The sequence below is a fragment of the Lactuca sativa genome, chromosome 3 (assembly GCF_002870075.4).
Source record: "Lactuca sativa cultivar Salinas chromosome 3, Lsat_Salinas_v11, whole genome shotgun sequence".
Taxonomy (NCBI): domain Eukaryota; kingdom Viridiplantae; phylum Streptophyta; class Magnoliopsida; order Asterales; family Asteraceae; genus Lactuca; species Lactuca sativa.
The window spans coordinates 59,106,637-59,132,589 of NC_056625.2; positions in this window are offsets into that span (position 1 = coordinate 59,106,637).

Genomic DNA, 25,953 nt, shown 5'->3' on the forward strand with positions numbered 1-25,953 from the left:
ACTAAAATTCCCTTGACCCTCCTATGTCCTAAGTCTTATGCAGAAGGCAAATGAAAGTTCACAATATAATCATAAACTTTAAGATAAGAGGTAGAAACATACCAGCATCCGCATCTGGTGCTGTCCTGGCCTCCTCGGCTGTAAGCTGGAAGGCACGTCCCCGAGCCTTCAGAGGCTCTACTCTACCCTGACCCCGTCAGTAATTCTCAATGTAGCCGGCACTAGAGCATGCGCCGGCCTGGCAGCGAGCTGTGGACAGTTGGTTTTCATGTGACCAACCTGATGGCAGTGGTAGCAAATCCTCATATCGTTAACCGGGGCTGGTTGTATGTAATCCCTTTCAAAATTCCCCTCATTGCCGCATTTGCGACATGCACTACCAGACATACAAACCCCTGAGTGACCCTTCCCACACTTGCAACAATTGCGTCCCTGCTGTCCTCCCGACCTAGAATCAGCGGTCTTAGACTGCTTTGGCACCGACTGTGACTGCGTTGAGGCTGCCTCTGCTCCGGTAACTGTAACTCGATCTCAAGCTCACGCCACCTAGCAGCCTCCTGTAACTCCAACAGTGTATCACAATGTTGGGTAGCAACAAAATGACGAATGTCAGTCTTGAGCATGCTTAGATAACGTGTCATCTGGGCCTGCTTAGAAGCAGACTTTGGGCAGAACATCGCCCTCTCCATGAACATACGGGTGATATCCATCACCGTCTCAACATCCTCTCTTAACTCCAAGAACTCTTGAGCTAACCACTCCCGCTCGACCTGCGGAATGTAGCAAGCATGAAGCATATCCCTGAACTTCTCCCATGTAACTGCAGCTCTCTAATCATCCGTGTACGACCCTGTCATCAACCTCTACCAGTCCTTTTCCCCGGACCTCAGCAGGTTCAGCGCACATATGACCTTCTTTCAGCAGGACATGAGCACGTGAAGAAACACCCTCCACGTCAGTAAGCCACCTCATGGCTATAATAGGGTCCTGAATCCCCTCAAAAGTCGGTGGCTTCATGTTATCGAATTCCCGTTACTGAAAAGCCCGACTAGCTCCTCCCCCTGCCACCATTACAGCTATTGTAGCTACTACGACAGCCGTCTCAGTAATGGCTGCACAACGCTCATCAAAGTACTCAACCATGGTGGACTTAATAGACCCTAACATCTCCGGAATCTGACCCCGGACTATCTCAATCACCTCCCCCTTAATGATTTCCCTGACACGATCCTTTTTCAACACTGGCCTATCCTGGTTGCCAGCTCCTGAGCCTGACCTAGATCCGGTCTTGAATCGCCTCGTAACTACCATTCTGAAAAATACCAGGAAGATATCAGATAATCCGCATAAACAATGGTGAACCTACTCCAAACTAAACCCTAGGGGTTGTGACTTCCTTGCTACGTGTATGGGTCATGTGCTTTCAGCAGTATGGGTCCATACTACCTTCCACACCTACCCATATTTGTCTCAAGTATCATCACAACACCCTAAAAATATATATATGCATGGAGAGCGCTTAATCGTCACTCCTAGAGGCACTACAAGAAAAAGATCATTTTACGACGCGCAAACAACGACACTCGGAGATATATTTTACGCAAAAGAGAGTAACTTTAAAAAAGTGTCATTTCTTCAAAAAATTTAAGGATTTAGGTCGCGCATTATTACGTGCCCTTAAATTAGTGTCTAATGTAACAAAATAAAAAACACGGAGGGCACTTTAGCAAAAAGGTGCGTCGTCTATGAATGTCGTTTTATATTTTTTTTAAGAAACGCACTTCTCACTTCTCCTTAGAGGGAAAATGAAATCCCCAAATTTTTTAAACCCCCGCCTTCTTCTCCCTCGTCTCCACCCTCACCCACATCCACTGCCTCCAATCCTCGTTGCCTCTTCTAGTCTCAAACCCGATCCTCGCGTTAAATGATTCGGTGACTGCAACTCCTTTTGATTGTAGCGCTGATCGGCAACTACGACTCATCAACCGTTAATCGAAGCTACCTGTTGAATAACCCCTAATCGAAACCTCAACCTTCTCGTCTCTCCTTCTCCACCAGGTTTTCTCTCATCTTTATCCTCCACCAGGTTTTCACTCTGAAAAAGGCAATCGATCTCCCTACTTCGATTAAAAAATCCAAAAAAGTAGAAAACCCCACCTTGGAGATTTAGGGTTCATTCCGACCCAAAATTCTTTCGCACACCCAAAATTCTCAAACATCAAGATCTTTTTCGTCATCTCCCCTTTCATTCATTTTCCCGCTAACTTTCTCCTGCGAAAACACACCAAAGTAGAGGTTTCAGTGGCAAATAAGGATGAAACGGCGCAGGAGAGAACTAAAAGGACTCTTATTGGTTGGAAAGACTAGCTGGTAAACACACAAGACTCTATAACCACTCCAGGGTTTAGAAATAGAGAGAAAGTTCTTGTAACTTGCTCACGTCTTACAGGTTACATGTTTTTTGATTTGTTCCCTTTATGCCACTAATTGTATCTAACCCTTTTTATTGTCCAGGGGCAAAACAAAGATTTTTTTATTTGTTCCCTTCGCATCAATTACAGAAATTTGATTATCCCCTCTCTTTGAACTGACGAACTCAACCTGGACCACCACTGCTCAGCCACCCCTGCATCCACCGCTACAAGATGAAGACTTGGACCTGAACCTGAACCCGTTAGCATAAATCCTTCGTTTTGGAGATGGGCTAATTCATGTCTTCTATCTGCGTATTTTTTACTTGGTGATGATAAATTCGTACCCATCAATCTTCCTTTGTGCTCACCATCTACAATGAAATCCTAGGTCAATGATCTGTATTGATATGAAATGGGTTGTTTACAGGTATTCCTTTTCCCCAACATGAAATGTCCAAATAAAAAGATTCTAGACTTGGAGCTATGGACTAAATGTATGTAGGTTTGACTGATTTGTTTTCGAATTGTGTGTATATATGCTTCAATAGAAAGTGATTGGTTGTTGATTTTGAATAATTATATTTTCTTGATGCAACAGATACTTGTCTGTTTGAATCGTTTTTATGCTGGCCGATCTTATGGTGCTCTGCTGGAATTTTCATCTTGAGATAAAACATACTAGTTGAATTCTTTTTGCTGCCTTTAATTTTTTGTGTTGAAATGTTTACTAATGAACTGTTGAAACAAACATACTTGTTGAAATATATTTGCTATAGTCTCATGCTGAAATCTGATGTTGGGATATGATTTGAATCTTTTTTTAAATCTATTTGCTTGAAATCTTTGTTCTATGTTAAATGTAAGTACTCCACCGATAAGATCTCTCTTTATGCTAATTGGTTTGTTTTGAATTATAAGTTATCGAATTATATGTTCACAGTAAAGAGAATCAGGGGCATTTGGGAAATCATCAAGTAAAGAGAATCAGGGGCATTTGGGAAATCATCAAGCTCTCTCTCATGCCTAAAATGCCCCTGTCCCATGCCATATAATTTTCAACTTTTTTTTTGAAAATTTTTTCTCGGTCTTGTTGCTTACTTGTTTTGTAATCATTTGAAGTATAATAAAAGTTTAGTTATAGTTAAATAATTGTTATAGTTAATTAATTTTTGATTCCATTCAAGAATTCCCCTTCTGATCATGCAGGTTTGATAAACAAGATGGGGAAAAATACTTCAAATAGCTGCAAAAGAAACCATGGACCCTGAACTCATTGACTTTGTTAACTGGCAGAAGGTATAAGAAACTCACGTTCAATGACATCATTCTTTTTTCTTCTAATACCACACTACCCTTTGTGTTAAGGTGGCTGAAAAAACGGCTTTCTTACGTCCTGTTGAAGTCAAACTTGTTCCCATGTCCTTGGAAGGCGTTGCCTTTAGAACTAAAGTCCTTGACACAAACCCCAAATTGGTACCTTATTCATATGATGTTACTTTTTGCAGAACAATTCCCTGAACCCGATTTAGAAAAAATTGAAGATGAGGCAATGCCTGATTCAGTTGATGGTATTAGTGTTATCCAAGAACTTCATGTATGTCATTCAGGATCTGGAATTAATTTAGCTGGACCAGATGTTAATGATGTCCCTGAAGCGGAGATTCTTGTATGCAATGCATCAGCTTCACCTAGCAACTGCAACTTAAATTCATCAGAACCTGTACGTGTTAATGATTCATCTTTAAAATCCAAAAGTCCATAAATGTTGAAGCTTGCTAACATAAACTGATCTGGCTATATGATGAGGTAGATAATGTGGATCCACATGAACATGGAAGTCTGTATCAGAGATCTTTGTCAACTTCTTGTGGTATTGCTGAAGATGATGGTAATTGTTGTATCTTTTTACTTGAAAGTATCTTCAACCATGACAATCTTTTGGGTCCATCTGTTACTGGTTTAATGAACCTTGATTTATTCATTGAATTGTTAAAATTCTTCTCTGTCAGGTGTTTTCTTTGGATCACCTTCAGATCATTGCACAGATGAGTTGGAAATGGTGAGCACTCTATTGACTGATGTTTCACTTGTGGATTCTCTTGCACTTTTAGTATTCTTTTTAATGATTACAGGACACCGAAGATTTAGCAGTCATCTTCTATCCTGATCATATGGTGTATGGTGATAGTTATTGTACAGATTGTGATTTAACTTTCACCAGCAGTTGCATCAAAATAGAGGGTTCAGGTTCAACTCTAGATGGAGATGACAAAATCTTGAAATTACAGTGGGATGTTCAGGATTTAGTTCATATCAAATCTCATTGGTATGAGCTGGTAAGCCCACAATGAGCTTTTAACATTATGTATCTCCTTATTCTTTAGGGTTTGGAATTATTGTACCTTGAATTTTATGCAGGTTGAGATCGCAATGGTGACCATTCATGTACTTACTGAATTTTGAAAAAGTACAAGAAAGTTGAGTGAGTTGGAGCATAGAAGTATTGGAATATGATTTGGAACCAGATAACAATTTCTTGGATCCAAGCATCTCAGAGTTATTTTGACAGTTAGTATTTAGGAAGAAGTTTTTCTAGCTATTATAAAAGGATGTTGCTTAGATTCATGTATCATTATAATTTATCAGAATAATGTAAAATCCTAGCAACAAATGCACATGTAGACAAATTCCTGAGGGGGTATCTTCTAAACTGATTCTTTTATAAAAAAAAAATAAAAAAACTACTTGACTGTTTATGGATTTTTACTTATTTAGGTACCTCCATTTTTGGTGCGCAAAGTACTCACACAAATACTCTCGTTCATCAATGTTTAGCTATTCAACAGGTAAATTGCATAAAATATGTTTATATTGTATATCAACTTTTTTTTGTAATAAAAATGCTGATGATTTTTTTTTTGGTGGAAGCTTTTTGTTGAGACGTGAGTGTTGCTTGTTTAGTAATGGTGAATATGTAAAGTGAGGATTGGTTGAATTAGAACAATGTTGTTGTTATGCAACCGAGGAAGTAAGAACTTTTTATATCTTTATATATTTATAAAAAATTGATTTTGTAGTAAATAATATTTGATTTATTTACAGTATGCGGGGACCGCATGGGATGTGTTGAAGCATATCAGACAAGCAGTTGGATTCTTGGTTGTACATCAAAAGCCCAAGAAGACTTTGAATGAAATTACCAATGAACTTTGTCCTGTAAGCAAATTTATTTTAATAGTAATAAATATTTTAATTCCGTTTTTCTCTTTTATTATATTCAAGATTGTGCATTTTTGTCATTTATGCAGGTGCTTAACATGCAACAACTATACAGAATCAGCACCATGTATTGGGATGACAAATATGGGACCCACATTGTTTCGTTAGAAGTAAGTTACTACTCACATAACAAATATGAATTCCATCTCATAAAAAACTTAAATCCCAAGGGCGATTTCAAAATTAGGTCATTTCAAATATGAGAGTCATGATGAAAGTGGACTCAAACAATGCAGTCAGTAGCTCATTCTTTTTAGATGACGACTCCAGGTAAATATCTCAAGACTTGAAAAAAATCTTTGCAGGGGCAAAATCGTCTAAAATGAGGATATTTATTTGTGTATGATGCAGCATACCATTCTTTGTGGGTGACATCTCAAAATCTATGCAACAAGTAGACATAGGAGAGATTGAACCTCCACCTTTAAGGTGTTCTTTAATAGCAATGTAGTATTAGGTTATATAGATACAATCATAACCGATAAAAAAAACTGATTTAGTTAGTTTCTACTTTCTAGTAGAGACAATAGGTTTCCATGATGGCATGAAAGTGGTATTAAGTATTTGCATTCTTATTATATTATACCCCTCACATTTTCCCAAATTACCCCTTCCTCTACTATGTTTTTTTTTGTTTCTGTGTATTTTGGGCATCAGGTAAAGTTGATGGAAGAAAGGAATATGAAGCCACTTGATTTAAATCTTGCAGCATTATCAGCAAAATGTAGTAAATACTTGGAGTTGAATTTGGCTAAGTCATTATTAAGTGAGATGGGCCAATGTACAACTGCTTATCCATATAATCAGCTGTTTGGAGCACTAGTCTTAAAGAATTATGAAAGGCGAGATGCAACTTTACTTAGTTGCAATTTGATGTACATAGAAGATTACATGCAAATTTATATATTGTAAGAAATAGAATTGTATGACATTAAATTTATGCAACGGATTCTATTTTTTGTAAATGACATTTTATTTTCTATTATGAAACATTAAATACAAATTTAATTTGAAAATAAGTAAATTTATAAATAATATCTTTTTTTAAACATTTAAAATTATGATACGCAAAAATGTGTGTCATCTTCATTTATGACATGGCCTTTCTTGACAGGGGCTTTCTTGATACGCATTGCGTGTCATTAACACGCGCGTCGTAAGGTCACGACACGCGAATGCGTGTCTTCTTCCTTTATGACAGGGCCTTCCTTGATACGCATTGCGTGTCGTAAACGCGCGTCGTAATTGCGCGTCGTAAATGAGCGTCGTAAATGCGCGTCATCTCTCTTTATGACAGGGCCTTCCTTGACGCACATTTGCGCGTCGTCTAAGCCTTTTACGATGCGCAATGAGCGTCGTAAAAGGCTATTTTTCTAGTAGTGAGGAATGTTAAATATCTTATATCTGGCCTACTGACCCCGCACAACCCACCCATGAAACTTCCACCAACCCTGCAGCACTCGTGTATGCTAGCCATACATAACGCTGGACCCTATAGACTTTCGAATACCTGATCATACCCTAAGCCCTTTATCAAACAAGAACGGGAAATAAGGCCAAACAAAACATTCTCAGGCTATAAGATCTTAATTATGTATAGTCGTGATGCATACACTAAGCAACAACAGTAATGATGTCAATTTCATATAAGGAAAAATCCTAGGCTATCAGGCATCATATAATCATACAATTCTATCATGCAATTCCTGAAGATCCCTAGCCTAGTACTAGCATGCTGTTCTAACATATCACAAAATCAAATAATCCGGAAGGTATTTTGGGGTTTATTTACTAGCTCCGGAAGATCGTACACTTGCATCCTCCTTTAGTATTTTGAAAACCATGTGAAAAATCATTTTAAAATCTTGTCCTTAGTTTGAGACAGGAGACACACGAGTGTTTCCTCCAATTCACTCAAACCAAGGCTCTGATACCAACTTGTAACACCCATACAAAATCATGCCAATTTAAAACTTTTTAAATCATTCAAAAAATCAATAGTTATTACAAATTTGTTTTAAAAATGTTTTAGTGTTATAGTATCCGAAAATTAAATCATAAAAACATAAGGAGGTGTACGATCACGCCTTCGCCTTCTCGCGATCATCAGAAGTACCCGAAACATAATCAACAGCTGTAATCCCGAAACTTAGTGAGTTTCCCCCAAAATACCAATGCCATACAAACCATATCAATATCATATAAACAAACAACATGCATAAGGAGCTATCAGCCTGACTGGACCACCTCGCAGGGCCATCAGTCTATCTGGACCGCTCTCTGAGCCATCGACACGTCTGAACCGCCTCTCAGGGTCTTCAGCTTATCCGGACCGCTCGTCGGTCCTTCGGTCTGACTAGCATGCCCTCCCGTGCCTACATTCTATCTGGTCCGCCCTGGGTATGTAAACCAATAATCATATCATGCAATAAAACCGAATACAAATCCGAAAAGGGCTAACATTGGTGCCTTCGACCCTATTAGTATAGTGAGGGTAACTCACCTTACAAGTAGCTCAGGATGATAAACGTCAAACTCCCCCAAATACAGCTCCAACTTAAACATCTACTTCCACCAATGATTCACTTTCATAAATTCCCACATTACTAAAATACCCCCAGAAGTCAAATTGGTCAACCCTTGGTCAAAGTCAAAGTCATTGGTCAAGGTCAACAGTCAATGTTGACCCAACTCTTCGAGTGCAACCTACAGACTCGTCGAGTTCCTTCATAACTCAGAGAGTCGCGAGAATCAGATTCGACTCGCCAATTTAGCTATCCAACTTGTCGAGTCCATGCAACATCGAGAAAGTCGGGAAAAACCTTATCTACTCGTCAAGTCATCTTACTAACCCGTTGAGTTCATGCTGAATCCAGAAAACGGGGAAAGCTGTTTCGACTCGTCGAGTTAGCTTATCCAAATTTTCAAGTTCATGCATTCTACTTCTTATCCAAACGATTTCAAGATACTCTAAAGCTCCAAATGGTAGATCTAGCCTCCTAGGGCATCGTTACCACGTAAAGTTGCAAACTTTACGTGCATGCAAGGTCTTAAAGGCCAAAACCAAGCGAAAGAAGAAGTTCTAGGTAAGGAGAAGGCCACAACTTGCAAAAGACTAGATATTTATGACTATAAGGGGCTAGAGGAGTCCAGATCTGAAGTTACAACTTTAGATCATGCCCAAAACCAGAAATGACTCGTCAACAAACTAGAAATGGCCCTAAACTTTTGCATGAAGAGATCTAGCTAGAGAGAGGTCAAGGTAACAACTTGTTACCTTCAAGATGATGCTAAGATGAAGTAGAAATCAAATCCACAAGCTTCTCCCTGCTCCAAGCTCTCTTCACAAAATCCACTTTCCAAGCTTCTTAACACTCAAAAATGGAGAGTAGGCACAATTAGGGTTTTCTGAGCTCTAGGGGGATAGTAAGGGATGTAGAGGGAGGCTAATGACCCTTTAAGTAGGGTGTAAAACCTTGGAAATTAGGGTTTTCACATTCAACTCCTAAGCGTGGAGTTGGGGTCCTCCGACTCGTCGAGTAGACCTCATAAATCACTCGGGGTGACTAACCCTACATGACGAGTTGGGGCCACCAAATCATCGAGTAGGCTTCTTTAATTGCATGAAATCCCTTAAAATCTCATTCTCGAAAATCGGGATGTTACAAATCTCCCCCACTTGAACTAGGCTTCACCCTCGAAGCCTGCTACAGTGGACAAATCCGAACAATGCTTTTGCATTCCAGCTTCCGACTTCCAAACCTACCAGGATCCCCTCCGATGCTGCCACTTGTACCTTTACCAAGGTACCTCCTTGATATGCAGAACCGTTACCTCTCTTGTCTAAGACAGCCACCGGCCTCTTGACGTAATCCAGGCGCTCATCGCCCTGAAGATCACCCAATGATGCCACAACATCCTCGCCCTATACGCACTTTCGCAACTACAAGAAATAGGAAGTGCTATGAATCTGATTGAGCTCCTCCGGGAGACCCAGTCGATACGCTGCCTTGCCAACCCTGGAAAGACCTGAAATGGCCCGATATATCAGGAAACCAAATTCCCTTATTCCTGAAGCGGACCACTCCCTGTAAACCTGGAGTCCTTCCCCGAACACAATCATGGATCATATGCGGCTGCCGATAATTCAATGTTGGAGAAGTGGTTATATATTATTTCAAGGGAACTCATTCATTGACCAATTTTTAAGAGATATCACAAACTACAGGAGGCAAACTAGGAGAAAAACCCTTTTTGTGCTGACAGGATATTGCTTCCTTCAGATCCAGAATCTACATACAATAACAGTCAACTGCTAACGCATAACCACAAACACCTATCACTGGCCCGATTAGCCTCGGGCTGGAATATTAATATGTCGAATCCAATCAACCACCAGATTGAAATTCTCAGGGTTTGTCAGTCTACTGCCTCAACCCCACTGCTCCTTCTGGCCTCCGTGCCTACGACTTACAGTCGACCCGCGCCGGGTATCTTGGCCTACTGCCTCAACCCTAATGCTCCTCTTAGGTTTCCGTGCCTACAACTTACAGAAGGCCTGCACCGGGTATCTTAGCCTACTGCCTCAACCCTACTGTTCCTCCTGAGTCTCCATGCCTACGACGTACAGTCGGCCCACACCGGGTATCTTGGCCTACAGCATAGAGTAGGACCACCTCAACCCTCCCAACACGATGTGTTGACATAGATCATCAGGAGAAACATCTAACCCGATTCTCAAAACCTGAAAGATAGGGACGCTCTAACCCAGCAACCCTTGATTTCCCGTAGATGATCTCATACCTTTCGCCTACAACTCACGGTTCACCCCACAAACCAAAAATTTTCCTCCCATTTACCTCACTGACCTCCAGAGTGCATGCCTCACACGGATACACTTGTGATCCCCGACGCAAGTTTCCATTATAAGCCATCTCGAAATGACCATCCATGAATTTATCCCAAGTTTTTGACCGAAACTACCACAAATCATGCATAAAAGTCCCTTAAACAGGTCAATAACGAACCTTTCACAATTCGAATCCATATGATACACCAAAACCTTAGCATAACCTTTGACTCTTTATCGTGCCATAACCAATCTCCAGAGCGACGAAAGCAGATGATCAACCAAGAACATACACATTACATCTGATCCTTAATAACAACTTGCGAACGTGCAGGAATACGGGGCAAACATTTCCCGGATTCATTCTGATACCTGACTGATACTCCCTTCAGTCCTTACTACTTCCTTTATCCAACCAACAGGCTTACGACTCGCCAGTGCCCATCAACGCATCAGTCTCAAGAACACCACAAGCAGAAGGAATAAATCTTTATGATCATTAGGCTCACAGCCTATGACGGGAACACTTCCGATAACACACAAACCTCGACGACATTCCCTAGTAGCACTGAGCCCCTCATGGTTGCTACCCAAGCAATTCTTTCATAAACAACGTCGCATACAATCCTCAGACTGAAAACACTCGAACTCTTGATCTAAGTCGGACTCTGAAACCCTACCGTGCACGATTCCCTTATAGAACAAGTTGCAGCACAAGAGTTTTCAGGCTCTCCCTCATGACCACCGACAGTCCCTAAGGGCATTCCATCGGTGATAACCAACAAGCACAGACAACATACGGTTCCACTGGTTATCATCACAAAGCAACATGATCAATACCAGAACGTAGACCTAACAAAATACATACATAATCTTCAGCATGACTGGACCACCTCACCGGGCCTTCAGCCTGTCTGGACCACTCTCAGAACCTTCAACATGTCTGGACCGCCTCTCCGGGACTTTAGCCTGTCTGGACCGTTATTTGCGCCTTCGGCCTGACTGGTACGCCCTGTTGGCCTTCAGTCTATCTAGGCCGCCCTAGGTCTGTTGAGCAAAACCTTGAACCCATCCTGGTGCCCTGTTCATGAATGACCAACTCTCCTCTACTCAGGTTTTGAACTCTTGATCCAATCCGCAGACTATAATCCCGACCTAGCTCTAGACCTCACGTTGATCACTCACCCTCTCGGGAAACTGTTACCCGGACAGCAACAGAAAAAACCCTCAATAGCTGATGCTCCATCTAAGAATTCCTAATTCTCCCCCACTTGGGACACTAACCACTACCTACTGGTGGCGAAACCAAAACACAACTTAACCGTCCCTACTAGGTATTACCAAACTTAACCATGAAATGATTAACCCTGGAATGAATAACTTACGCAGAATAACCCTCCCAAAACAGAGCAACCGAACTTCAAAAGAAACCTGAATCCCAGTAGAATACTTTTGAATCTCTAAATTACAACTACCAACCCTGGAATGGTGATTCTCTATCCTAACTTCTCATCCTCAAATGCATCCCTGGATCCTAACGATCTACAATCCTTTGATACTAAAATTCCCTTGACCTCCTATGTCTGAACCATTGGGTTTTATGTACTCTAACATCCCTATGGTGCACATACAACCATAATGCTTTGGATCTAAGTTTTCTCTAATTATACATGCAATATTGTTTTTCCAAAACATGAAGCCTAACTAGCACGAAACTTTGATATATGTATCATAAAAACTAGTTAGAAGACTACCTTTTGATGTAGCTTGTAGAAGTTGGCCTTATAAGAGCTTAGAACCCCAAGTGTGATGCCTCAAACAAGTCATAAACACCAATAACAATTAGATGAATATAAGAAAGGTTTAGGAGACACCTAAAATCGGCTATGCTCTTCTTGAAATGCAAGGGGTGCCGATTTTGGAGCTAAGGGAAGACATTTATAGTGTAGAATTCCAAGAGTCATTTGTAAACCCTAATTCTTACACTTAGGGTTATGATCCAATAAATGATTTGGACTAACACTTCATGGACTATCTCATAGGCTTAGTTCATCACAAATCAATCATGGATCATTAGCCCAAACCATATGTTTCACTGATTTACATAATCAGACACTTTTATTTAATCAGTCTCTTTTGATCACTAAATTAATTCCAAATTAATTATTTTGATCACAAAATTAATTCCAAATTAATATATTAATAAATCATTAATAACCTCTTTCTCAAATATCCATCCTAACAAATTGTTTTGATAAAGGAAACCCAAAATGGATCATGCTACTATCGGGTCAAGTACATATCAATTATAGTTATGGGCTTAGACACCTAATCCAAGAGTCTCCCACTAGGATAAGTCTAATAACTATAACTGCCAATGTAACTTCAAAATCTGATTAGCAATCATAGCTCTAAAAGGCCGTTGTCGAACTCTGATGCATCCATTAGATAAGGGGTCATATAATCCTCTGTTCTTCAATATATCGTGTGGACAAAGACATGGAATAACGTCATACTCATTGTCCAACATATTGTTTCCTAATTTCTGATTTGTTTAACGTAGAACTTAATTGAACACATCAATAGAGTCCTGACCGGGCCCGAAACATAAGTCAAAACAAAATCATCGAGGGGGCCAAGATACCGCTTTTAATCCTCTTAGGATAAAAGGAACATATAAACTTCGACTTATATGCTTGTACCAACTACTCGTTAAATCATACACAATATTACGTTTTATAACATCAAGTTCTTGATGCAGTTTCGAATCATCAATGTACCACCAAATTGTAATCAACAACTCATATATCTTGGTTTGAAGACTCTACGATATTATTGTCTAACACCTTAGACAATCATACAAAATCCCATTAATGACAGCCTACTTTCATAACCTACTTCCAAAGTATGATCGACTGTGGATAGTTTGGATAATCTTATTATTCTGGAAGTCAAAACATACAAAAAGTGAAAGAATATTAAATATTTGACAGAAGATAGTGTTGGGTTATGAGCAAAACATCAATCCAATGGTATACATGCAAACCCTAAAGCTTTGGATCTAGGTTTTTCTATTTGTACATGCAATAATCATCCAAAGCTCTCAAACCCTAAACTAGCATACAACAAAATCGAAATCAACATAAATACACTAGTAAGAATGTTACCTTTGATTGTTCCTTGAAGATCTTGAGCTTTTGAGAAACCTAGCACCTCAAATGCGATGTCTCTAATGAATCACAAACACCAAAGTCTCCAAGGAGTCCTTCTTCTACTCGATGTCTTATGAAGTGATATTTTCTGTCGATGTGCATGGACCTGCCATGATCCCTTGGTTCCTTGGCTAAGGCAACCGCACCCTTGTTGCCACAGAAAATCTCCATAGGCTCCTTTATAGCTGGTACAAATCCAAGGTCTCCAATGAAGTTCTTTAGCCATATTGCCTCCTTCGACGCTTTGCTTGCTGCTATGTATTCTGATTCGCACGTTGAATCAACTACAGTATCATGTTTGGAACTTTTCCAAGTTACTGGTCCTCCATTTAAGGTAAATACCCAACCCGACTGAGAGCGGAAATTATCTCTGTAGGTCTGAAAGCTAGCGTCACTATACCCTGTCACTCTCAAGTCATCACTCCCACCGAAGGTAAGGACCCAGTCCTTAGTCCTCCGTAGGTACTTAAGAATATTCTTTACTGCATTCCAGTGAGCTTTACCAGGGTTCCCTTGATATCTACTAACCATGCTCAAAGAAAAGGCTACATCAGGGCGAGTACATGTCATAGCATACATGATCGGGCCAACTGCAGAAGCATATGGTATCTGAATCATTTCTGCTATCTCAACATTGGTACTCGGACTCTGAGTCTTACTCAGTTTGGTATTGCTCTGGATAGGCGATTCTCCTTTCTTGGAATCCTCCATGTTGAAACGCTTCAACACCTTTTCCAAGTTGGTACTTTGACTAAGTCCTATTAGTCTTTTACTCCTATTTCTCAATATCCTTATCCTTAGAATGTAAGCAGCTTCCCCAAGGTCTTTCATAGCGAAACACTTCCCAAGCCAGGACTTAACCTCCTGCAAGGTTGGAATGTAATTTCCTATGAGAAGTATGTCATCTACATACAATACCATAAAGCTAACTGTACTGCCACTAGCTTTGACATATACAGAGGACTCATCCTCGCTTCTCGAAAAACCAAACTCTTTGACTTTCTCATCGAAACAAAGATTCCATCTGCGAGATGCTTGTTTTAATCCATAAATGGATTTCTCAAGCTTATACACTATATTAGGGTGATTTGCAATGACAAAACCCTCTCGCTAACTAATGTAAACATCTTTAGCCAACTTCCCATTAAGGGAAGCGGTTTTGACATCCATTTTCCATATTTCATAATCATGAAATGCAGTTATGAATAGCATCACCCTTATAGATTTAATCTTCGCTACTGGTGAGAAGGTCTCATCATAGTCAAATCCATGAGTTTGAGTAAAGCCCTTCGTAAGCAGTCGCGCCTTGTATGTGTGTACTTTCCCATCCATGTCGGTCTTCTTCTTGAAGATCCATTTGCACTCGACCGTCTTACGACCTGGTACATTATCAACCAAGTTCCAAACTTGATTGGCATACATGGATTGAATCTCGTTGTCCATCGCATCTTTCCATTTTACAGACTCGGGGCCTACCATGGCTTTCTTGTAGTTGTTAGGTTCATCCAAATTTACCAGTGTACTATCACTGATAAATGTATTACCTTCAGCTGTTATATGAAAACCATATAACACAGGTTGAACACTAACTCTACTAGAACGTCTCAGAGGTACGGACTCGTCAATTGGTTCAACATGAGTTTCCTCCTTGGGTTGAGCGCTAGTGTTTGAGGTTCCTTCATCACTTAACTCTTGAAGCTCTTCAAGGTCAATTTACCTCCCACTCTCCTCTTGGCATATGAGTTCTTCGTCGTGGAAAACCCCTCTCCTCGGAATGAAGATAACATTGTCACTCGGTCTATAGAAGAGATATCCAAATGACTTCTGTAGGAAGCCGATGAAAATACATCGCTCACTACGAGGTTCAAGCTTGCCATGAGTCTCTCGTCTTATGAAAGCCTCGCAACCCCAAACCTTGATATGTGCTAACGAGGAAACCTTCCCTGTCCACATCTCGTGAGGTGTTTTGGTAACCTTCTTAGTTGGGACTAGATTCAGGACAAAGGCGGTAGTCTCTAAGGTATACCCCGAGAATGAGATAGGTAACGAAGCTCAACTCATCATGGAATGAACCATGTCCAACAAGGTTCGATTGCGACTCTCAGCCACACCATTAAGTTGTGGTGTCCTAGGTGCTGTCAATTGTGAAACAATTACACATTCCTTAAGATAGTCATGGAACTCGATACTAAAATACTCACCACCCCGATCGGACTGGAGCATCTTTATCTTCCTGCTCAGCTGATTCTCCACTTCTTGTTCAAACTCTTCGATTTTTTCAAAGGTTTCTGACTTATACTTGATTAAGTAGATATACCCATATCTACTATAATCATCAGTAAAAGTCACATAGAAGCGGTTAGCATCCCTTGTGGCGGATCTGAAGGGTCCCCACACATCGGTGTGTATGAGATCCAACAAACCCTCCCCCCTTACACAAGAACTAGTGAAGGGTGACTTGTTCATCTTTCTAAGTAAACAAGATTCACATGTGTCATCCGAATTTAAGTCAAATGACTCTAACTCTCCATCCTTTTGGAGTTGGGCTATGCGCTTCTTGTTGACATGTCCAAGACGACAATGCCATAAGCATGCTTTATCCAAACTATTGGACGAATTGATATGCAACCCATTATTTCCTAAGTTATCTACAACCATCACAGTTTCATATATACCATTACAAGGTAGTGCTTCAAAATAAAATTTACCATTATAATAAGCATTAATACCACCAATCTCATTATTAAATGAAAAAGCAAAACCTTGTTTATACAAACCATGAAAAGAAATAATATTTCTCGTCATATCAGACGAGTAGCAACAATTATTTAACTCTAATTTTAACCCACTACTAAGCGATAAAGAATAAACTCCAATCTTGCTGTCAAGCGACACTTTTCTATTCCCCATGATCAAGTTCATATTCCTGTTCTCCACATCCCTACTTCTTTTTAGACCTTGCAAATTAGACAAATGTGAAAACCACATCCTGTATCAAGGACCCAAGAATTAGCATGTGATGAGTTATTAGATAGAATAGTGTAAATAACTGCGAAGGTGGGCTTGATATTCCCATCCTTTATCTCCTTCAAATATTTGGGGCAGCTTCGTTTCCAGTGCCCTTTATCATGACAATGGAAGCATTCTTCTTCCTTTGGATTTAAATATGGTTTAGCAGAACCAACTTTGATCCCACTATAAGAGGATCCATCATGGGACTTTCCCTTGTGGCTCTTAGAAGGAGCCTTCCTCTTCTTTCCCTTCCCATGTCCAATTGCCAAGATAGGGGTAGTAGTAGGAGTAGACACAACAGATTTTCCTTTCAAACTACTTTCAGCAGTTCTGAAAAGGCCCTGAAGCTTGCTTAGAGTGACTTCCTCCTTGTTCATATGATAGGTCATTCTGAACTGATCATAAAAAGGAGGTAAAGAGTGTAGGATAATGTCAATAGCCAACTCTTCATCGAAGTTGAAATTCAACTTCAGCAAGTGGTCCACAAACCTTTGCATCTTTTGCAAGTGGGCCGTGATGGACTCTCTATCCTTTATTTTTGTTGTGATCATAGAGGCTATGATTTCATACCTTTCCTGCCGAGCACTTTGATGGTACCTTTCCATCAATTCTTGGTGCATCTCATAGGGCCAAAAGTCCTCTTAGGACTTTTGAAGCTCAACAGTCATGGTAGCAATCATGATACACGATACCTTTGTCGCGTCCCTCTCATGAGCCTTATATTCAACAATTTGTTTAGGAGTGACAATGTTTTCATCGATATCCTTTAGCTCCATATCGAGAACATATTCTTTTTCCTCATAGCGAATGGCCATACAAATGTTTCGAACCCAGTCGCTGAAGTTCGATCCATCAAAGATGACCCTCCCACATAAGTTCATGTGGGAGAAAGAGTTGGAAGGGATTGGGTTTGAAGCAGTGTTTGAAGTACACATCTGAAAAGAAAGAAAAATTTTAGATTAGATAAGGATCATTAATATAACACCCAAATTAAATATTAAGGCTAGGACCCAACACAATATTCTACAATTCGGAAAAGGGATGTCGTAATCCATTTGTAAAATATTTGAAGGTAGCTAAATGACAATTTAAAAATTTCCACCATGAAAAACGAAAATGATGATTAAGTTTTAAATGAATTGAAATTCCTAGATTCTTTTGAGATTCATTGAACCTTTCAATGGCATGTTTAAATCTCGATTATGCCCGTCAAGTTTATGACTGGGATACCAAGGATCACAAACAAGGTGTGAATAACCATGTAAATGTGCTTGGTACTCTTGATGTTACTTACCACCTAATCAATGTGTCGGTTAACCATACACGCTCCATTGATCTGTGATTAACATCAATTTACCTTTTTCCACTCCTGCCAGTCCCAAATTAGTGTGTCGGTGAACCACACGCGCTCCACTAACGACTTAGCAAGATGCAAAGTGCAATTTCATGGAATAGCACCAACTTCACTATTAGGTGCATTTCATGTACCCATTTTGTAGCTTTATTTCATAAAAGTACATTGCATATAGGCTTAAACTCATGCATTTTGCATGTTTTTCGGGATTTTTCAAGAGGCAATTTCATTCAAATACTTTTGTGATATTTCAGGGACTTTTGGAGGTAGGATATTGTTGGAGGAGGTAAATAAAAGTTACTAACAAAATTTCAGGACTTGCGGAGCACCGAAGAGCAAGATATCAAAGAAATGAAGATTTTGGCTTTATAGAGATTTACATGGCCGTGTAAATGCAAGCCTTGCATTTACGCGGACCGTGTAAATGACAATGTTAATTTACACGGGTCGTGTAAACGTAAACGTGGGTTTTAAAACAGTTTTTCACTATTCTTAAATGGGGGAACCGATTTTTTCTTGAGGGGGGTCGACTTTTGGAGTAGAGAAGGCGATTTTCTAGAGGATTTTGGAGTTGATTAACACTTGGGAACATTTGATTTCATTTTGTAAGAACTTTAATTTCATTTTCTAGATTTGTGATCTTGTTCTAGTCATGAGTGGCTAGAACCCTAGTTTCTCCAACTTCATGTCTTGACTTTTTAGTTATGATTTCAATCAAGTGATTTGATGCTTGCTTCCAATTCCTACCTAGTGAATTTGATTTTGTTTCAATTGAATGTTTGATTCTAATTGTAATTCTTATTGGCCATTTGAATTAGGGTTAGGTCATTCAAGTTATCTAATTGCAAAATCCGTAATTGTTTTGTGAATTGGACTAAGTAACAAACGCTAAATTGATTTCCATCGAATGAATTTAGTGTAAATCTTATTCACATACTCTTAAACTCCCAAGCTTGTGAGGAGTATTGGGTGTTGTTGGGAACATTCACATAAATCTTATTGCAACCTTTTGATTTCTATCTAAGAGCTTGTTTAGACTTAAATTAGAAGGTTAAGTTATTTTCAAAGAGCTTGTTTTGAATTTGACAACTTTGTGAATGGGAAGTGTTAGAACTTGTTAACACTTTCAAGTACACCCTTAGGTGGAATTGAGTAGATATTATTTCATCATTGGAATGACATTGTTAAATTGTCTTGCATAGAGTTGGAGTTATCACAAATCCTAAATTTGTTTCATTTAATTGATCATTTACTTATTGCTTTATCCACTTGTTTAAATCATTGCATACCAACCCCCCATTTATGTGAACATTATTGTACCTTCCGCAAAAAGGTATAAACACTTGTCCCGTGTCTCTGTGGATCGACCCTACTTACATTGTACTACCTTTTTAGTGCATAGTAGTAGTGTTTAAGGAGTCATTTGTACCCTTTATTTGTTGGGTTTGACACACCCAACATTCACATTTTTCCAAAAGTGACTAAGATTGGAAATTTATAAAAGTTTAGTTACTTTATCATATAATTATACTTATCAATGAGGATTAATGTCCTATCCTACCCATTCGGCTAACGACCCTCCACTAGTCAAGAGTGCGGTGGGTAAGAGTAGATACCTAATGGCGGTCGTATTATAGGTCGATTCCTTAAACACCCCTTATAGATTAGCTTTGTGAATGAGGCCTACTAACGGTAAAACCGACTTATATATATATATATATATATATATATATATATATATATATATATATATATATATATATATATATATAGGTAGGTAGGTAGGTTCAAATGTTTCTCACATCTATTGTGTGCTAGAATGCACCAATAGGAATTTAGTATTAATTATATGTATATTAAATGCTATCCATACTTATAACTCATTTTTATGGAAATTAATTAAATTCGTCATTAATGTCAACAATAATATTCTTTGAGAATGAATTCATATCTAGAAGAATGAGAGCGTATTCCAGCAGAATGAGAGTGTATTCTAGTAGAATATACTCTTGTTCTTCATATTCCATGCAACTTTATTGTATTTTAAGTAAGTGAGTCCTAAAACAAAATACGAATTCATATATAAAAACGTAGATGTGAATTAATTATGAAAGAATGTTATTGCTGTCATTAATGATAGATTTAATTAGTTTCCATAAAAATAGAATTATAATTATGGATATCATTTAATATACATATAATTATGGAAATCATTTAATATCTATATTTATTTAATTAAATAATTATTTAATTTACTAAATTCCTATTGGTGCATTCTAGCACACATTAAATTTAAGAAACAAAATAACCTAGCCCTATATATATATATATATATATATATATATATATATATATATATATATATATATATATATATATATAAGTATTAAACTTTTAATATTATAATAATATAGGGTTGAATTTTAAACTTTTAAAGTTCTAGGGTTTGGAATTAAAGTTTCATAAATGTGACTCTTCAAATTTCAAAACTTGAGGGAAAGTTTTGAAACTCTTTAGAAAACTCTTGAGTTTTAGAATTTAATGTTACATAAATGAGACTTTCCAACATCCATAACTTGAGGGCAAGTTATGAAACTTTTCAAGACTTTTTGAATTCCATAACTTAAGGAGTTAAAGTTTAATGAATGAGACTTTTCGTATTTCATAACTTGTGGAAAAGTTACGAAACTCTTCAAGAAACATTTGGATCAAATTTAACTAATAAAAATAATTATATAATTTATCATTTACCAATTTGACCTAATACTACTCATATAGCAAGATAATTTCAAATTCTACAAATAATTAGTTTTTCACAAAATCAAGTAATTATCTTAAAATCTGACAATCATCATATTATTGGATGAGGATAATCACTACCATATCAGAAAAAACATATTTTTTTTTAATACAAAACAGATTGTGGTAATTATCCTAATCAAATTCTGGCCAAAAAGCTCGAAAATCTGCAAGCAGAAGATCCTACTCGTCGAGTGCATGAAGTGAACTCGTCGAGTTGCCAGTTTGTGAGTGAACTCGTCGAGTCAGATCATTGGACTCGTCAAGTTCATCAGTCAGAGGCCAGAAATGTAACTTTTTCAGCTTTGAAAATCAACCAATGCATCAATATAACAGAAAACTACCCTAGCCTCTGATACCACTGTTGGGTTTTATATACTCTAACATCCCTATGGTGCACATACAACCCTAATGCTTTGGATCTAAGTTTTCTCTAATTATACATGCAAATGCAGTATTCTTTTTCCAAGGCATGAAGCCTAACTAGCATGCAACGTTGATATATGTATCATAAAAACTAGTTAAAAGATTACCTTTTGATGTAGCTTGTAGAACTTAGCCTTATAAGAGCTTAACACCCCAAATGTGATGCCTCAAACAAGTCACAAACACCAATAACAATTAGATGAATATAAGAGAGGATTAGGAGACACCTAAAATCGGCTATGCTCTTCTTGAAATGCAAGGGGTGCCGATTTTGGAGCTAAGGGAACACATTTATAATGTAGAATTCCAAGAGTCATTTGTAAACCCTAATTCTTACGCTTAGGTTTATGATCCGACAATTGATTTAGACTAACACTTCATGGACTATCTCATAAGCTTGGTTCATCACAAATCAATCATAGATCATTAGCCCAAACCATATATTTCACTGATTTACATAATCAGTCCCTATTTATTTAATCAGTCTCTTTTGATCACTAAATTAATTCCAAATTAATTATTGATCAATACTAATTAAATAATATGATTTCTCAATTAATATATTATTCTTATAATATATTAATAAATCATAAATAACCTCTTTCTCAAATATCCATCCTATCAAATTGTTTTGATGAAGGCAACCTGAAATGGACCATGCTACTATCGGGTCAAGTACATTCCAATTATAGTTATGGTCTTAGACACCTAATCCAACACTAACGACTTATGCAGAAGGAAAATGAATGTTCACAATATAATCATAAACAACAAGATAAGAGATAGAAACATACCAGCAACCGCATCTGGTGTTGTCCTGGCCTTATCGGCTGTAAGCTGGAAGGCGTGTCCCCGAGCCTTTGGAGGCTCTGCTCTACCCTGACCCCCATCAGTAAACCTCAGTGTATTCGGCGTTGGAGCCTACGCCGGCCTGGCAGCAAGCTGTGGATAGTTGGTTGATATGTGCATATTTAGTGTGTATTAAGTGTAGTTTATTATTCATATATTAGCTAAATTGTTGCATATTATGGACAAAAGGTACTTAAAAGTGTTAAATTGTGTTTTTCAGTCCAAAGATGAAGCTCGGAAGCGAAAGGAAGCAAGAGAAGCGGTTGAGAGCTCAAGAGTGGAAAGAAGAAAGAAAACAGCCAAAATAAGGCTTCTACTCGTCGAGTTATCTCTTGACTCGACGAGTCCGGTCGCGGATTCAGAGAGATAAGCATTCGGAAGTCAAGACAGTTATCAGGTTACGTAGAATGTGAGAGGGACTCGACGAGTCACCACTTGACTCGACGAGTCGAACCGCTTATTTAAAGATAATTCCACAGATCGAGAAGGGAGAATTTCTGGGAAGTTTCAGAGGTGTTAAGCTGCGAATAAGAAGCCAGAAGAACCCTAGAAGTCGACCAAAGAAGCTAGAATCCAATTCCGGGAGTAATTAAGGCGTAATTTCATCATTCTACTTAATTCTCTTGTTTTGTCAATATGATTAAGCAACTTGAACTTATTTGTTTGCTGTTATTCACCTTAGTTATGAACTAATTTCTTTATACTTCTGTTTGGGGATACAAAGTTGACAATATGGTTTGATTGATTGGTAGGATTAATTCTAAGTTGGTGATTAATTGTTATTTTAGCTTGCTAAAGAACCTTGTGTATGAATGATAATTTATTTTCTGTTAATAGGAAGATAGTTAATTAGCATGAACATCTATTAATTATCAACCTCATATGATAAGTGACCACGAAATCATATGTCTAGGATTAATGAATATGAAACTAGGATTAATAAGTAAATTGAGTAAATTCATGTGCAAGCTTGTAAGATGACTATTGAACAAGAGGTTAATTAAAGATAATAATTTAATTAGCTATTGCAAGTCTAACTTAACCCGAATAATTAATCTAGTAAATATAATTAAGTTAAGCAATTGGCCACTGTTTGAATTAGTTTATTTGCTAAGGATTAGGGTAGTGAACACAACTTAATCACTTGAATCGGTAACCAACGAAAGAATTAATCCATTGCACTATTACCTTAAAAGCAACCATAAAGTTAACCGAGTTGAACTAAACAGAAGTTTCTTTCCCATTATTGAATCTAGTTAATTTGTTCTTTTCTAGCCTTGCATTAGTTTTGTTTAATAAGTTTCTAGTCTTGTAAAACTAGAGAAAAACCCTTATTTGCTAAAGTAATTTAGATAGAATTAGTTTTTAATTTAATTTGCCGTTCCCTGTGTTCGATACCCTACTTGCTTGAACTATACCACAATTGATAGGTTCACTGCCTTTTGTGTGTTATTTGATAATTAAAGTAGGATTAAAACTAAGTGAGTTTTACACACATCAAGTTTTTGGCGCCGTTGCCGGGGAACGGTTCAAATAGTTAATTTTATTTGCTAATTGTTATCGGTTTTATTTTATTGATTATTTTTTTTAGTTTAATTTTTATCTTTATGATTTTTTATGTATTTTCCAAATCTCGATGCTTTTGATGCTTTTCTTGAGGAAGTAGTGCAGGAAGATGAGGATTATGACTCGGATGAAGATTTGAAGAAATTTGATAGATGGTTAGATATCATCTTGTCTAACGATCAAGAACAATCTGAGTCACAAGAGCTAGATTTACAAGATGAAGAATTTAATCCAGAAAGAGACTTGGAGGAGCTGCAAAGGTTGCTAGTAGAGAGGTCAGACGAAGAACAAGAACAAGCTGAATTGCAGGAACCAAGTTGTGGTTTGACCATTACCACGACATGGTCCCCTATTCTTCCCGTTTGTGTTTCGAAGCATGGGGTGACGACTCCAACTTTGGAGAAAGTTCTGAAGCACGATCCATTTCTGATTAGTATCCAACCGGTTCCAACCCTGGTCAATATTCTCGGGTTTTATGAATTCAAGCTCATTTGGCAAATTTTAGAAGAAAAGAGCCAAATTTTACAAATTGGTCCACCGAAGAAAATATTCAATGCAACGGATGGATTGACAATGAGTTTATTGGAAGTTTATTAAGTTGGGAGTCCAGCTCAAGACTCGCACAAAAAGAAGCGCTTGCGGGAGGCAACCCGTCATTAGAGTTTTCCTTTCTTTTTCTTTCTAAACTTCTAGTGTTTAAGGATAATTTAGGATTTTTTTTTTTTTTTTGTTTTTTATTACTTGTTTTTGTTTTTGATCTTTTCAGTTTGAGTGTCAGGATTGCATTTTGATTGCTTAGGATGAGGTAAAGCATGGTTGTTTTTCGTGTAAGAGCGAGTCAAGGAAGCGAGTTTTTAACGTCAAAGTGTTAAGTCCGGTCCTAGGGGGTATGAGCAACTGAGTCCAAATGTGAGGAAGGGTTAAAGAAGTTTTTAGAAGCTAAAACAGTTGCAAAATACCAAGATTTTTCGTTCAGTGGCCTACTCGACGAGTGCACTAAGCAGACTCGCCGAGTCGCCTTGTATTTCTACATATTCTGAGAAGGCGCGCTGGTACTCGATGAGTCCATCATAAGACTCGACGAGTCGATCATCTTTTACACCGATGGACTGCTGATTTGATGCTGCTACTGGTCCCACTTGCTTGCTTATTCTTCCATTTCCTTTCTTGATGATCTTATGCCGATTTTCGCATGTTTAGAGCGACCCACACGATACATGGATGAGATTGTTTCCATGTATGAAGTTTATTGAAGATGGAGCTTAAATGAGAGTGATCAACCTATCGACTGCTACCCCAGGGGAGTTTGTTCCAATTCTCTTCTTATTCTTATTTTGTTCTTTATCACGCATAATATGCAATGAGGGCATTGCATTACATAAGTGTGGGGTAGGGGGTTGGTTACATAATAGTCAATTTAAAAAAAAAAAATCATTTAGGATTTAATTAGAAAATTTTGGTAAAAACTAGGATTCCATGTTAGATTGTGTTAATAATTGCATGACAACCCAAATGTTTAGTTGAGCCTATATACGTTCTAGTGCATTTGTGGCTTCCTTATTCTAGTGAAATCATGAGACAAAAACACGACCTCGCTCAGCCTGAGGGATGCAATATGTTTAGCAGCCTAAACCTGAAATGTATCCAGGAAAATTTTTATCATTAGCCAATAAAGGTTGAGATTGAGCGCCCTTGCTTAAGCATGTAGGTTTTGAGTGAAGAAAAAAAAAGTGAGAAATACATGAAAAAAAAAGAGAGAAAAAAATTACAAGAAAAGTTATAAGAATTTTGGAGCATCAAAGTTAAGTATGAAGTTCAAAGATCAAAATTGCAAAGAAATCCAAAAAAGTTGAAGATACCAAAAGCTAGTACAAGTTGGTGAATTCAAAGATATCAAAGATGAAATGTTCAAAGAAGTGAAGAATTCAAAGAATTTCATAGTGGTATCGGATAAATTGTAATTTTTTTAGAATATGTATGTTTGGGTTGCTCGATTAAAAATACCTTGAGGTTAAGAGGTTTTCTGAGAATGGATTCGGAGGGTTGCATAAAATGAGCATAGTTCGGGGTGAGTGGGTGAATGTTTATGAGGATTGTGAGTATTTGGAATATGGGGGGTTCTTTAGGAAAAATTTTAGACACAAATGCATGCGTTGCGGTCTTGGCATAATGGCTGGGTTAGATTGGAATTGT